Source organism: Hyperolius riggenbachi, chromosome 5 (assembly GCF_040937935.1).
Source record: "Hyperolius riggenbachi isolate aHypRig1 chromosome 5, aHypRig1.pri, whole genome shotgun sequence".
NCBI lineage: Eukaryota > Metazoa > Chordata > Amphibia > Anura > Hyperoliidae > Hyperolius > Hyperolius riggenbachi.
Genome location: NC_090650.1, coordinates 419,195,082 through 419,212,258, shown reverse-complemented (window position 1 = coordinate 419,212,258; position 17,177 = coordinate 419,195,082). Strand labels below are relative to the sequence as shown.

Sequence of the window (17,177 nt, the reverse complement as noted above, 5' to 3'; positions counted from 1 at the left end):
GGGAGGGAGGACAACTAGACACTATGGAACTGTATATGGGAGGGAGGGGACCACAAGACACCAGAGAACTATATAGGGGAGGGAGAACCACTAAACACCAGGGAACTGTATAGAGGAGGTAGGGGAGTCCTCCCCTCCCTCCTCTATACAGTTCCTGGTGTTTAGTGGTCCTCCCTCCCCTATATGGTTCTCTGGTGTCTAGACACCAGGGAACTGTATAGGGGAGGGAGGAGGACCACTAAACACCAAGGAACTGTATAGAGGAGGAAGGGAGGACAACTAGACACCAGGGAACTGTATAGGGAGGGATGGGGTCACTAAACACCAGGGAACTGTATAGGGGATGGAGGGGGGCACTAGACACAAGGGAACTGTATCGGAGAGGGAGTGGGGCCACTAGACACCAGGGAACTATATAGGGGAGAGAGGAGGGCCACTAGACACCATGGAACTGTATAGGGGAGGGAGGGGGGGCACTAGACACAAGGAAACTGTATAGGGGAGGGAGGGGGGCCACTTGACACAAGGGAACTGTGCCAGCGCCACAGCCTGATAATTTGTCGGCTGTGGCCTCGGAGGGGCCTAGAAAGACCACCGTGGGACGGAGGAGGACGGGGAAGCCTCAATCAGATCCAGAGGCTTCCCCCTCCCGAGGTAAGTACCCCCCAGGGACCCTTTTTTCAGTACAGGTTCTCTTTAAGAAAAAAATCATACCTAGTTACAATTTGAAAGATCCCTTTATTCACATAAATTGGCTTGTGCAGCAATGACAACTATTGCTGTGCAGAGAGCAGAGTTACACTGTAGAGAAATACAGCGAGACTGTGAAAGCGGTACTTTGTTCTGGTGACAGTTCCGCGTACATTGCCCGCTCCCCGGGGCCAACGTATTTATTCCATATGTCGGTCATCAGTCCTTCAGAGGAAAGAGACCGGATTACACAAAAACTCTGGAGAAAACAAGTTTGTCTGTCTTCTGCACGCGAAGCTCTCGTAAACACACGACGAGGACACAGCGCTCCGCTTATCATGTGACCTTCCGCTGCCTTTCACGCTTAGGGCGATGTACGACTCTATAGACGACCCAGATAGGACCTGTATCTAAATATATACATATCCCACAGTGGTCTTCCATGCTGTCCCTGATAACGGTACCTCTAAAACAAGCCGGTTATCCTTTCCTTGCCAGATGTGTAGCCAAATTCTAAAGGCTCAAACCCACGTCGCGATTTTTTTTAGCGATTTCTCCAACGACCGGTGATTATTTGCGTGATCTTGCGATGTGGATACGTGTTTGCAATTAAACAAACAATGTTTTGCGACTCCCTGTGATTGCGACCGTCACGGTGGATCTTTAAGATTCCCACCCCCAGGAGATGGAGACAGAGCATCAGAGCTGTTAAAGATGGAGTCAGGTGGAAGGAGAACCATATAAAGATGGAAACAGATGTGAGGAGAACCACTGGAAGATGGAGACAAACCCAGTGAGGACCACAGGGAGAAGGATATATGAAGAGAACCACTGGAAGGTGGATCATTGAGAGATGGACCCCGATGTGTGGTCAACTGCCATTAAATAAGAATGGATATGAGGAGAGCTGCTGGTAGACGGAGACAGATGCGAAGGGAACCACTGGCAGATGGAGGCGGAGACAGCTGGAAGAACTGGCAACATATATATAAGAGAACCACAGGGAGAGAAAGACAGGTGTGAGCAGAACCATTAGGGGATGGAGTCAACTACAAGAACTGCCAACAGAGGAATATGAGGAGAATCACCAAGAGATGGAGACAGATGTGAAGGGAACCATCAGGAGATGGTGAAAACTACAAGAACTGCCAACAGAGGAATACGAGGAGAATCATCAGGAGATGGAGACAGATGAGAACAGAATCATCAGGAGATAGAGACAGATGTAAAGAGAACCATCAGGAGATGAAGACAACTGTAAGAACTGCAAACATAGGAATACAAGGATTACCGGGTGATGGAAGTAGATGTCAAGAGAACCATTAGGAGATGGAGACAACTGGAAGAACTGCCAAGATAATATGAGGAAAATCACCTGGAGATGGAGACAGATGTGACGAGAACCATCAGGAGAAGGACACAACTACAAGAACTGCCAACATAGGAATACGAACAGACCCATCAGGAAATGGAGACAGATGTGAACAGAACCATCAGGAGATGGAGACAGAAGTGAACAGAACCATCAGGGGATGGAGACAGATGTGAACAGAACCATCAGGAGATGGAGACAGATGTGAACAGAACCATCAGAAGATGGAGACAGATGTGAACAGAACCATCAGGAGATGGAGACAGATGTGAACAGAACCATCAGGAGATCAAGACAGAAGTGAACAGAACCATCAGGAGATGGAGACAGATGTGAACAGAACCATCAGGAGATGGAGACAGAAGTGAACAGAACCATCGGGAGATGGAGACAGATGTGAACAGAACCATCAGGAGATGGAGACAACTACAAGAACTGCTAACATAGGAATACGAGGAGAATCACTGGGAGATGGAGACAGATTTGAAGTGAACCATCAGGAGATGGAGACAACTACAAGAACTGCCAACATAGGAATACGAAGAGAACCACAGGAAGATGGAGACGTGAACAGAACCATCAGGAGATGGAGACATAAGTGAACAGAACCATCAGGAGATGGAGACAACTACAAGAACTGCTAACATAGGAATACGAAGAGAACCATAGGGAGATGGAGACAGATGTGAACAGAACCATCAGGAGATGGAGACAGATGCTAGGAAAACTACTGGGAGATGAAGAACAATGTGAGGAGAATGAACGGGATGCGAGAAGCCCCACCAAGAGATGGAGATGTGAGAGAGGAAATAATGGCCTGAGATGTAACAGGTTGCTACACCCCGTCCCGTGTTCTTTCCTGCATCAATCTTTGATTAGGGCGAGGGGAGGGGGACAACAGCCAAAAAGTTTTGTGCTCCTTTTCAAATAATGAACCAGAGTGAGTTGATTATAAGCGACCCTCCCATTTCTCTTAGTTAAAACGGAACATAGTCCTTTCTTTTACTTTGAGTATAATATACAAGATCATCTGCAAGTCATCTCCACACTATATATAGGTTTTTGTTTCTTCTTTCCTACAGCTGTGTATCCAGCTATACGTCTGGATGGGAACCATTGTGAATAAGCCTTTCAACGCCCCCCTCTGTAGCACTTAGGCGGAAGACAGAAGAGCTTTGATGTTCTCTAGAGCTGGGGTGGAAGTCTGACTGCTAGGTGAACTCGCCCCCCCTTCTCCCGCCCCTTCCTGGTCCTGCAATGCAAGTGTAATCCAAAGAGCAGACATGAGAAAAAGCAGAGAGGAGGGAGGTCTCTGGGCCTCTAACTATGTAAACCTGGCAGAAAATGGTTTATATGAATATCAGCTGTTCTGGGCTGAGGGCCAAAAGTCGATTAAGGCCATCTGAAAGGAACTTGTCAGGATAGCCTGCGTGATTCACGGCGCTGAGACTATGGCTAGGAATTACACACAGGCCACGTGGTGCAGCTGCTGCTGGAGGAGGCTGCTGACGTCAAAGGCGGCTCGTGCCCCATCTTGGTAACAGAGCGTCTTGGGTCTGTTCTGTCAGCCGAAACAAGTGCCTGCGGCGTCCTCCACCCCACTTGTGCCTGCTGGTTTAACAGCTCTGCTGCCTTCATTTTCCTGAAAAGCATAGCTAAGAGCTCACAGAAGATACTGTTAAAGAGAACCTGTAACAAAAAAAAGTTCCCCTGGGGGATACTCACCTCAGGGGAGGGGGAAGCGTCAGGGTCCCAATGAGGCTTCCCCCTCCCCTGTAGCTGCAGGCAATCCAGCGCTGACTCAGCCGACGTGTCCTAGAATCCTCCCTCAACAAGCACTGATTTATTAACCTTTCCTGGCTCCAGCGGGGGCGCTGTTGCGGCTCTCCGCACGGAGATAGGCGGAAATAGCCGATCTCCGTTGGGCCCGCTCTACTGCGCAGGAGACTTGTGGCTGCGCAGTAAAGCGGCCCGACAGCGATCGGCTATTTCCGCCTATTTCAGAGCGGAGAGAGCCCCCCCTGCGCGACCCCATAAATCACAGCCGCGCTGCCAATACGCAGTCTCGCCGCTCCCCCCCGCCTCCTGCATCGCTCCGGTCCCCCAGGGGGGGCTTAGGGGGAATCTGGATAGCAACAGAGGCTGGGCTCTATAGGCAAACCATGCCTCTGTATGGGGATTTCGTTGTTAGAACCCCACCTCGGGTTCTCTTTAAACCCACAAGTTTTTTCCAGGCTATTTCTAACGGCAATTTTTTGAGTGATTGTTTCTGCGATCTCGCTACATGTGTACATGCGCACGATTACACACAATTACACGAAATACGTTTTGTGACAGATCAGATCTTTAAGACATTGTCGACTCCATGATCCTTTAACCCCTCGTTCGTGCCCGTCGTGTGACCCCGAGGGAGGGAATATGGATCGGGGTATGCTCTTTGTCACGTAGCGTCGCTGTGAGGTTCGCCGATCCATCTTCAGGTGAGTATTAAGCTTTATCCATAGGCCCTGAACAAGCATGCAGATTAGATGCTCTGTCTGACTGGACTAGCTGCAGGCAACTGGTATTTTCAAAAAGGAAATACAGGACATATGGCAGACACCATATCCCTCTTGGTTTAGTTCTACTTTAAAGCAAACCTGAGAATGTATACTTACCTGGGGCTTCTTCCATCCCCCTATGATCCATCAGCTTCCTCGGTGTCTGTCGAGTCCCCTCCGTCCTGCCACTGTCAATCCTGGTAGTCGTGGACTGCTGCGCATGTGCGGACCCAGACGCATGCCTCCCGCTTTCTGTGCCTGTGCAGTTATCTAAAGACTGTAACTGCACAGGCGCTCATGCAAAGTGGCCTGACTGAGCTGAGTCATTGACTTTACCGAGAAGCATCCTGTGTTTACAAATTAGCTGCTCTGCCGAGGCAGCCAGCTGAGAGATCAAATTACACATGTAATTAGTCACAGATGAGGGAAAATTAGACCGACAAACTACGGCCCGCCAAGAGGCGGCGGGATACCTCTCCTCCCTCCAGAGTTCGAGCAAGCAGCAGGGGATTTAAAACTCACCTTGATAGCCGATTTCCACGTTGCAACTTCACGGCAACAGGGCGTCACATGACGGGGTGGCGGGACATGTGGGCGTATTACACGCTGGCTGCCAGACGAGCCGTGACGCGGGAAGCAGCGATCAAGGTGAGTTAAAAAATCCCCCGCCGCCCGCAACTCTGCAGGGAAGGAGGGGGGGTTGGAATTTAAGGAATGCCCTGCAGCATACGGCCCGGGCCGCTTAAAGTTTGGCGAACCCTGGGCTAAACTCTCTAAATACACACAGGGTGCATTTCTCTAGGTTTTCATTCTTGTGCAAGAGTTCGGGTCCACTTTAAGCTTTCACTAGCCGTGAACATGTTGTAGTCACGTGATCGGATATGAACATATTGTAGTCACGTGATCGCAATGACCACCTCTGAGTTTACACCATTCATCAGGCAATTAGCAACGTCAACATGCGCATTGCTGTCCGCCTAGCATCACTATAACATGCTGCCTTACCAGGTCCCTGAGACGTAGCGTTCCTGTCTTCTGCTTCCAGCACGCATCTGATCTGTGTTCTGGCAGGCTGCGTCTTTCATTTCCTCCTGGGAAGAGAGTAATAATAACAGTGAACAATATGACATGCAGGGGAGTCCAGGTCAGCAGACTCTCATTACTGCCACCGCTCCCTATCAGCAGCCTTCTTCTGCAGGGTTTACACAGGGCCATGTGCTGCCATCTGTGGATACTGGCATGCTGCGGGCATTTCTGGACATGCCAGTTATCTACAGCTAGGCCCATTCACAGCCTCTCCTCCTCAGGAAGCAGCTAGCTGGACCGGTTTCCCAGGGACAGATTCACATTTCCATTCTAAACTCCATTTCGGAGCTTGTTCACAGGTACACACCAGGCCACTCCCTCCAGCCCTCCAACAACCTTCGCCTAACTGCCCCACGCATTTCCCACTCCCATGTGCGCCTCTCAAGAGCCGCCCGCCCCCACCCTCTGGAACTCCCTGCCACCAACCAACAAACTTGCCCCCTCCTTCAACACATTCAAGCAAGTCCTTAAAACCCACCTCTTCCAAATGGCCTATCCACCCCCTCCCACACATCAGGGATGATCAATGAAATGTAAACATTTCCGAGTTCATGCAGGATGATGTACATTTTTGTGCAAATATATGCAGCTTGAAAATGGACCGATAAAGTCCCACCAATGTTTAAACCAGGGGCTGTGGAGTCGGTACGAAAATCAACTCCTCAGTTTATGAAACTACTGATTCGGACTCCAGGTACCCAAAATGGCTCTGACTCCTCGAATCCGACTCCTTCGTCTAATACTTACCAGGGCTGTGGATTTGGTCCAAAAATCATCCGACTCCCGACTCTGACTCCTCAGTTTATGAAACCTCCGACTCCGGGTACCCAAAATTGCTCCGATTCCACAGCCCTGGTTTAAACCGATTGGTCCATTTTCAAATGCATATATTTGCATGAATATTTACATATCCCTGCATAAATTAGGAAATATTTAAAGGTCATTGATCAGAGTCAGGGAACTGGTATTATTTTAAACAGAAAAATTAATATCCTTCTGAGTTTAGGTTCCCTTTAACCTCCCTGGCGTTCTGGACGAGCTCAGCTCGTCCAGTGACGCCGGAGCGCACCGCTCATGCCCTGGTGGGCCGATTTGAATAATTTTTTTTTCAAAACACGCAGCTAGCACTTTGCTAGCTGCGTGTTGTCTGCGCTCGCCGCTAACTCGCCGCGTAACAGGCCCCCCCCCCCCAGACCCCGTGCGCAGCCTGGCCAATCAGTGCCAGGCAGTGCTGAGGGGTGGATCGGGACGCCCTGTGACGTCACGACGTCGATGACGCCATCGCGATCATCACCATGGCGACGGGGGAAGCCCAAAAGGAAATCCCGCTCAGAACGGGATTTCCTTACGGGCAAGCGCGCCGGCGGCGATCGGAGGGGTGGGAGGGACGCCGCAGGGAGGGGGGCATCATGTAGCTAGCGCTAGGCTAGCTATATGATAGAAAAAAAAATTATGCAAAAAAAAAAAAAAACCTCACAACGCCAGGGAGGTTAATAGCATTCCCAAATATGAGAGGAGATGGAAAAGACTATGGCTACATGGCTTTACTTCAAATCCTGCAAAGCACAACCAACCAATTTCTGATCATAGAATAGTCAATAGGACTAGGGTTGTTTAAATTCGGGACCTCTGAGGAAGTATCTGAGTCAGATGAAATGTTTGTCCCCAGTGTGCACCTCAAAATCTTTGGAGCTGGATGCTTCTGTCATGCTACCCCTACCCTTGGAACCTCCTTACCACTCTCAGTAGCTCCATGCACGAGTCCCAGGGCATCAGTTTGAGGCCGATGCTGTACATACACAACGCTTGCCTACACTGGATACGATGGACAACATGAGGTAAGGAGAAGAATGCTATCGACCTGCCCAAGGCTAAAGACACATCCAAATTTAATTGGCTGATGACTGGCTCATTTTACCTCTTCCAGGTAGTATGAAAATTAACCTACACAATCTGCTCATAGTATTCAAAGTCTGTTGGCCTTCATACTACATGAAGGTGGAAAATTGGTCAGTGATTGGCCAATCTAAATTGGATGTGTGTGTATATTTAGATTATCCAAGACTCCAGATCTCTCCACGACACACCAGGTAGGGTTAAGGGCCAATTCCTTCTTCTGTGACATAATCCACCACATTATAAATGACTGATCTGAGGCACCCTTAGGCAATTTGCATTGTATGGGATTAAAGTGCTCTACACCCTCTCCAAAGTAGGGTGCCAGGGCACAGTACTGGACTGGTAAGTATCTGCCTTCCCTTAGTTTCTGCTCTATGGTGTATTCCCAAGCGCCTTGTTACTGGCGATCACTAACCCCACCCATTTAGGGGGCTGACCTTTGGACATCCCATCATTTCTGGTCTATTGGGTTCCCAAGCACCTCAAGACTGGCAGCAATCACTAGCCCCACCCATTTAGTAGGCTGACCTTTGGACATGCTATAGTTTCTAGTCTATTGGGCTCCCAAGCACCTTGTGACTGGCAGCAATCACTAGCCCCACCCATTTAGTAGGCTGACCTTTGGACATGCTGTAGTTTCTAGTCTATTGGGCTCCCAAGCACCTTGTGACTGGCTGCAATCACTAGCCCCACCCATTTAGTAGGCTGACCTTTGGACATGCTGTAGTTTCTAGTCTATTGGGCTCCCAAGCACCTTGTGACTGGCAGCAATCACTAGCCCCACCCATTTAGTAGGCTGACCTTTGGACATGCTGTAGTTTCTAGTCTATTGGGCTCCCAAGCACCTTGTGACTGGCAGCGATGACTAGCCCCACCCATTTAGTAGGCTGACCTTTGGACATGCTGTAGTTTCTAGTCTATTGGGCTTCCAAGCACCTTGTGACTGGCAGCGATGACTAGCCCCACCCATTTAGTAGGCTGACCTTTGGACATGCTGTAGTTTCTAGTCTATTGGGCTCCCAAGCACCTTGCGACTGGCAGCAATCACTAGCCCCAGCCATTTAGTAGGCTGACCTTTGGACATGCTGTAGTTTCTAGTCTATTGGGCTCCCAAGCACCTTGTGACTGGCAGCAATCACTAGCCCCACCCATTTAGTAGGCTGACCTTTGGACATGCTGTAGTTTCTAGTCTATTGGGCTCCCAAGCACCTTGTGACTGGCAGCGATGACTAGCCCCACCCATTTAGGGTCTGACCTTTGGTCAACCCGCCTTCCCTCAGTTTCTACAAAGTGGTGAATTCTCTTACTGCTCATTCTCAATATAAACTTGGACTTTGTTGCCCACGGTGACTCTTCCTCTGAAGTTACATACTCACTTATAGCTGCCACCTCGCTTCCTCTTCAGATGATATTTATTTCCCTCTCCTCTGTATTACTAATGAAGGGCAGCGAGTTGAATAATTCAATTAATTTTATTAAGAAAGAAGACAAAACATGAAAAGCCAACGCGAAACCAGATGGGCCGTCTCTTTTATTCAGTAATTCGGCTAAGTAGGATGCCACCGAGAAGAAAGGTCATAAATCTTAATGTAGATAATAAGGATGTCCCCCGCTGTCATCCTGGCGGCCTGATACATGGCTGAGGGTTTATTTCCCATCAGGGACTCTGGAGATCACAGATCTTGGCATAATAGGATGGGTAGTGGAAGAGACCGTCACTCCCCGGAACAGTGCGAAGCGCTGAAGGCTCCACCAGCGCTGACTTCGGAGGGGACCCCCGCCGGGAATAGCTATCAGTCTCTGCAGAAAAGTGCTGCTGTTTAAACACGGTGATTTGAAATAACGGTGGGGGTGTTAATAGAGAGGAGAGGGCTGCCGGTGGCGGGCCTAAAAGATTTATTTTATGGTATGCAGATGTCACCGGGGTTGCCGGCCTCTGGACTCTGCTAAGCAATGCACCCTCTTTAGAACAGCCAATGCCTGCTTCGATCTCCTGGGGGGTGTCTGGCTTACGGGAGGGCATAAGTGGATCATTGGTGTGGCTCCGCCCACTGGCCCCAAGAGGTTATGGGATAAAATAACTATATTAGGGGAATGTCTGACATTCCGATACTCCAAAAGTCATTCAGGTAACGGCAGCAGAATAAAATCTTTCGTATTTTTTAGACTCGTACAGACGATCAGTTACTGTTGTTCGGAATGATGGCTGGTAGTCGCTTTGAGTGATAGATTCAGGAGAAAGAAAATGGCTGTACAGACGTATCATGCTGCTACAGGCAAGCAGCCTGTTTGGTACTATTGAGCCGGCACTCACCCCACCTTATGCAGACCAGCGTGCATATATACTCTGCAGCACGCACAGCGTTCCTCTGTAAGGCCCTGCTGCATGTCACATGACATTGGGGACTCCGGATGCATGTCATGTGACACTGGGACCTCCTGATGCATGTCATGTGACACTGGGGCCTCCTGATGCATGTCATGTGACATTGGGGCCTTACAGAGGACTGCTGGTGCACACTCCCGTGCTGCAGAGATGAAAGTGGAGCCGTGCCAATGTAAGTATGTGCACACATTAAGAGGGCCCAGGGGTCACAGGCAAATTTTTAGCATGGAGCCCCACAATTTTTTTTACATGGGGATGGGGCCCATGAAGCCTAGTTATGCCCCTGCTATTGAAAGTTCCTATTAACAGGGTACTGGAAGCTCTCCCATAAGTTGTGGAGGCTTCAGTTAAGAGGGAGACGGGAACATGGTTGATTTAAAACATGCTGTAAAAAATCTTAACCCCCCCCCCCATCATAATTTAGAGCAGCACAAAATTATGAAAAATTCCCTACTGCGCATGTCCCCAAACATTAGCATGCGTGTGATCAGCTTGGTGACACAGGATAGCACTAGCTGTCATTACAAAAGATAAAAAGATAGGCAGGGAGGTGGAGTTTCTGAAGGTAAGGCACTGAGAAGCCCCTCCCTGACTAGCAGAAGCCCCACCTCCTAGCTTCTTTAGGCAGACAGGAGACAACATCACTCTTGTTCACAACAGCTAGTGTGGATTGGTGGGATACCAGGAGCAGTGGGCAGACCTCTGCTTCGGGCCATGCTAGTTTTAGGCTACGTTTCCACTGTAGTGTGAAATTTTCGCATGCAAAAAATCTCATAAGATTAAGTGGTGAAAATTTGCATGTAAATTTGTATGCGTTTCTATGCAAATTTTCATATGCGAAAATTTGCATTAGTCAACCATAACATAATCTGCCTAGTAACAGCTTAGCCATGACTGCTGACAACTTCCTGAAACCATGGATCTAATGCGAATTTTCGCGCAAATAACCAGAAAATTTGCGCTGCCTATGCAAAGCATTATATACAAATTCTACGCGATGTCCGGAAAAATAATGCAGGACCTCAGAATTTTTTTACGCGTATGAATGCGTACGAAAATTCGCATTGAATGGAAACAGCCCCATTCACTACCAAATCAATGCAAATATTCTGAGCAGAAAAACGGATACAAAACGCTCAAGTGGAAACTTAGCCTAAGTATTAGAAGTACAGTGAGGGGCAGACAGATAACTGGATGTATGTGTGATAGCAAAGTTAGTCACGTACAGATCACCAGATACTCACATCTGAAGATGGCTCCAGGATGTAGGCGTGCTCAGTGACCTACAACTGAAGAACCCGTCCTTATTCTCATCTCTGATGCCCTTCAGTATACAATTCAAAGTCTTTATGGCTAGCTTATAAATTATTTCTCCACCTCTCCTTTCTTCCAGTAACAGTTTTGACATCACCCATAAATATTCTCCGCTCCACCAGTGACCTCCTAATGTCCTTGTCTTTTAAAACCTCGTACCACGCCTGGCGGGGAGACTTCATGGCTCACCCTTTCTGTGGAGTCTGGAGCTCGGTCTGTTGAACCAGAGGCTCCCGAGTTGGTCTTTTGTCTATAATTGCCATAGCTCTGGTCTGTCTTCCTAACAATGTGATCCGTCAAGACTCAACGACCAGCTGATGCTTTCCTTCCGCAAAACATCGACAGACTTTCAACTGCTTGGCCCAAAGGTAGGCAGTGGACATTCCAACCATTTCAAGTGGACACTTTACTAGGAGAAGCATGGAACTCATAGTAATAACAATATACTGTACCTCTTACTGGCACTGCCTGATGCTTTAAGTTATTCCAACAGACACAAGTCTCTAAAATGCAGACGCAAAGCCTCACACGTACAGCCTTAGTGCAAGCTCTCAACATTATTATTGTATATTTATATAGCACTGACATCTTCTGCAGCACATTACAGAGCGCAGTCATGTCACTGACTGTCCTCAGAGGAGCTCACAGTCTAATCCTACCATAGTTATAGTCTACTGTCCTACCATATTACTACTATTATGTAAATATATTGCACTAACATCTTCTGCAGCACTTATAGAGTGCATAGTCATGTCACTGACTGTCCTCAGAGGAGCTCACAATCTAATCCCTACCACAGTTATAGTCTACTGTCCTACCATATTACTACTATTATCTATATATATCTATATATATAATAGACTAAGTGCCTCAACCTTCAAACAAGAAGAAGTACTTTGCATGAGAAAATTTATGCGTGCTCAAACACCAAGTTTAAGGCCTCTTTTCCACGGACTGTTGAGCTGTGTGCTCAGCAAGCAGTTACCAGGCAGCAGTGAGCAAATACCAGGCAGCAACAAGCAGTTACCAGGCAGCAGCGAGCAGTTACCAGGCAGCAGTGAGCAGATACCAGGCAGCAACAAGCAGTTACCAGGCAGCAGTGAGCAGTTACCAGGCAGCAGTGAGCAGATACCAGGCAGCAACAAGCAGTTACCAGGCAGCAACAAGCAGTTACCAGGCAGCAACAAGCAGTTACCAGGCAGCAACAAGCAGTTACCAGGCATCAGTGAGCAGATACTAGGCAGCAGCAAGCAGTTACCAGGCAGCAGCAAGCAGTTACCAGGCAGCAGCAAGCAGTTACCAGGCAGCAGCAAGCAGTTACCAGGCAGCAGCAAGCAGTTACCAGGCAGCAGCAAGCAGTTACCAGGCAGCAGCAATCAGTTACCAGGCAGCAGCAAGCAGTTACCAGGCAGCAGTGAGTAGTTGTGAGAGTTTGAGAGCCATTTCACTGCCTATTTACAGTCCATGGAAAAGAGGCCTTACCCTAGCAAGTCTGACATTGCAAATCTGGGCTAATTGGCTATTCATGAGGCAATGCTCATGCAAATGCATGCACAAACCAATACCACAAAGCAGTCACCCTGCTACATGCTACATTAGCACTATCCGGCTTAGTGCACACCAGAGCGGTTCGGCAGCGTTTTGCGAACCACTTACGGCTGCGGATACGCTTGGGTAATGTATTTCAATGGGCTGGTGCACACCAGAGCGGGAGGCGTTTTGCTGAAACGCATACTCCCGAGGTGAGGCATTTTTTGGATTGCGGAGGTGTTTCTGCCTCCAATGTAAAGTATAGGAAAAACGCAAACCGTTCTGAAAAACGGCAGTTCAGAGCGGTTTTGCAGGCGTTTTTGTTACAGAAGCTGTTCAGTAACAGCTTTACTGTAACAATATATGAAATCTACTACACCAAAAACGCTTTACAAAACCGCAAAATGCTAGGTGAAATGCTACAGAAAAAGCGTTTCAAAATCTGCTAGCATTTTGCGGATCTGCTAGCAGTTTTTGGTGTGCTCCAGGCCTCCACGGGGAGGATTCCCAATGCCCCCTTTTTATACAACTGGGGGGACCGCAGGGTCCCAGGCTCTCTCACTGCCTGGAAACCACAGCGGCACCCCGGAGGGGGAGGCTGGGTGGCGTGGACGACCCCCCCCAAGTGTGGCCAGCGCCGGGGAGAGCCATCTGCACCCACCTCCCAATATTAAAAACAGGCACTTACCTTAACGTCCATTGCGTTCTGCTACATGCGCATTTATTTGGGGGCACCACATGAGAAAGGAGAGAAGCATGGGTCACCCCGAGCTTTAGAGCTCAGGGCTGGCTCACATACAGCACTCCAGAGGGGGGGGGGGGAGGACAGGCGCACTCACTCCAGGGTTCACACCACCGTAGCAAGCCCTCCACCACCTGCCTCCAAAGGATACAAACTGCACAAAATGCTTTCCATGAGAAAATTAATGCGCATGTAGCAGAACCCAATGGACGTTAAAGAGGAACTCCAGTGAAAATAATTTAATAAAAAAAGTGCTTCATTTTTACAATAATTATGTATAAATGATTTAGTCAGTGTTTGCTCATTGTAAAATCTTTCCTCTCCCAGATTCACATTCTGACATGTATTACATGGTGACATTGTTACTGTGGGCAGGTTATGTAGCTGTTTCTAGCTGCTCTGGCTGTTACAGACAGCTTTAAACAGCCATTTCCTGTCTGTGAACATTGTTACATTGTGGCAGTTTGCCCAGAGTACCGCGGTATTCAGAGCCTCTTGTAGGAGGGGTTTCAGCACAAAATTAGTCACACAGCGCCCCCTGATGGTCTGTTTGTGAAAATCATTCTATTTCTCCTGTAAAAGGGGGTATCAGCTACTGATTGGGATAAAGTTCAATTCTTGGTTGGAGTTTCTCTTTAAAGTAAGTGGCTGTTTTTAATATTAGGAGGTGGGTGCGGACGGCTCTCTCCAGCGCTGGCCACGCTTGGGGGGGGGGGGGGGCGTATTTGCATGAGCATTGCCTCATGAATAGCCAATTAGGCAGGATTTGCAAAGCAAGACTTGCTAGGGTTAAACTTGGTGTTTGAGCACGCATACATTTTCTCATGGAAAGCCTACTTCTTCTTGCTTCAAGGTTGAGGCACGTACTGTATTAGATAGATAGATGCGGCGTATGCTACGACGCGGGTTGGCTAGTGTATTTATATAGCACTAACATCTTCTGCAGCACTTTACAGAGTGCATAATCATGTCAATGACTGTCCTCAGAGGAGCTCACAATCTAATCATACAATAGTCATAGTCTAATGTCCTATCATATTATTATTATGTATTTACTATAGCACTGGCATCTTCTGCAGCACTTTACAGAGTACATAGTCATGTCACTGACTGTTCTCAGAGGAGTTCCCAATCTACTCTACCATAGTCATAGTCTAATGTCCTTATGACAGACTTGGTCTATTCTATCAGGGCATGCTGGGAGTTGTGGTGCCTCAATGGGAGGCCTGTGGGAGCATTGGAGGTCCACTAGAAGGTCAGGGAATGACATGGGGGGACTGCCAGACAACCTGGCAGCAGGCCAGCCGCCCAGCAGAAAGCCAGACCAGCCAGCATAGAAGCCAGGTAACCCTGACTAGTTATGTTTAAGTGACACTGCCTATTTATGTGATATGCTGCATTTATTTATTTATTGTATTAATGGAGAGGGGGGCTTCATCCAACATAAGGCCTACTTAGACCGCTGTTAAGTTCATGTATCTTCTTTGTCAGATTATATCTAGCTAGACAGTACAGAGCTCAGACAGTGAAAACGGCTGAAATATCAATGTCCACCGATGAGGAAAACATCCCACTAACTTTACAATGACAATACGTTCCAACTATAATTGTAAAACATGACTCTACAGAATAAGCCAAGTCAGGTTAATGCAGCTGTGGTTGTAAAAAGCAACAGTAATAGAACTGCTTTACAAGATTAGATAATACTAAAGTAACAGGGTCATCAGGCCCAGATTTACATCACAGGAGCCTATAGGCACAGAAATCCTGGCACCCTAGACTTCACCCTCCATGACCCTACAAACCCCTGCCAAACCGCACTACAAGTGTGCTGGCAGGCCCAGCTGTCACTTCTCCTTACTTCTCCTGTTTACCATAGCTACACCAGGTGTCCCTTAACATTCGGAAGGTTTAGTTACCCTCAGAATTAAGTAGCTAGTGCTGCCCCCGGCTGAGGGGAGCTCTCGGCAGTGGAATGCAGAGAGCAGGGTGAGTAACCTCTCATTTACACTCTGCTTGGGACTCTGCATAGGGAAGAAGGGAGGGAGGCCCTAGGGAAGAGGCATGAGACACCTTTCCATCATCAGGCGCCTGTAGGCACGTGCCTACAGTGCCTTATGGTAAATCCGGCCCTGAGGGTCATATACTACTTGAACAAAGACCTGTTCAGGATCACATACAGATTCGCCGTGCGGGTTGGTATGGAATAACGACAAGGCACGCTGAAACTAAACGAATGGGATCAGATGGAAACCATAGAAGTGACTACTGACTACTGTACAGATAAACCAATCCCCAGAAAAATACACACTGGGCACACTGTATTGATGGCCAGTAGCTTTACATAAGCCAGTAAATGGGGTATTTTTTTAAGATACAGTACATGCAGTCTGCATTACAAGCATTCCAATATAACCATAAATGTTTCTGCTGTAATTAATCTTATCTCAGTTAGCCTGGCTATATTTTGGTACACTGCTGAGGAAAGGGAAGCTTGTTACCTCCACTCCCACGTTCCTGTTCCTCACTGATTGGCTGAGGGCAGTTCAGTGTGACAGAAGAAGGGAGATACACCTCACCCCTCTGCAGAAGCTGTTAAAATACGATCTATGCTATGCTCACGTGTTTACAAAGCAAATGAGATATGACAGTGCAGTCTCTAGGTGAAAAAAAAGAGAGTAAGGGAGGAAATGACATCAGGATTGGCTTAACCCTCCTGGCGGTCAATTAAAACCGCCAGGGGGCAGCGCAGCGCTATTTTTTTAAAAAAATCATGTAGCTAGCCTAGCGCCAGCTACATGACAGCCGGTGTGCAGCGGCATCCTCCCACCCTCTTTGATCGCCTATGGCGATCAAGCCCGTCCGGAAATCCCATTCTGAACGGGATTTCCATTAGGGCTTAGGGCGGGATGACGTCACCGACGTCAAAGGGAGTCCCGATCCACCCCTCAGCGCTGCCTGGCACTGGGCGGCGCGGCGACGAATCGGCGCAGAGCGGCAGCGATCGGGCAGTACACGCAGCTAGCAAAGTGCTAGCTGCGTGTACAAAAAAAAAAATATGCAAATCGGCCCAGCAGGGCGAGAAATCCTCCTGCGCGGCATAGCCCTAACTCAGCTTGGGCTTACCGCCAGGAAGGTTAAGCCAGGGGCAGTAAAGATGGAAAATGCCTGGAACAGTTTTCTCTTTATTTACTATATAAAATTCACTGAAATCTAAATGTGGACAGTACAATATATATGAAATGTAAGTAGAATAAGTATTTAACTATTTATATTTTTTTCCCTGGGATAGTATGGCTGTCCCTGCTGCTTTAAGTGACCTTGAGAGACATATGTATACATGAATGCTCTTAACGGCCAACTTGGCCAAGTTCCGTCTAGCGTATGCACAAGTCATTGCTATAACGGATTAGCTCCCCCCTGGTCCAAACATAAGTATCTCTCGGGTTTTCTGTTGAAGCTACCCGATATCTCCTTCAGTAGAACTTCCAGGAGACATGCCGTCAAGTACAGCAAAGTAGATTTGTAACGAAGGTAATGAGCCATGAATGCCTTCTGTTATAAGAAGCCATCGCTCCGCTCCCTGAAGTATCGGAAGGGAAGTGAGTAACCAGAGTT

The 17,177-nt window shown here is 48.1% G+C and overlaps 1 long non-coding RNA gene across 3 annotated transcripts in view; it reads right to left on the bottom strand.

The window, feature by feature from the left end:
• LOC137517881 (uncharacterized) overlaps window positions 1-17,177 on the bottom strand; it is a 323,995-nt gene that overhangs the window by 59,761 nt on the left and 247,057 nt on the right. For all 3 annotated transcript variants that reach the window (XR_011020703.1, XR_011020702.1, XR_011020704.1), the window contains one exon: window positions 5,608-5,693. This is a non-coding gene — a long non-coding RNA (uncharacterized lncRNA). The remainder of the gene's footprint in view (window positions 1-5,607; window positions 5,694-17,177) is intronic.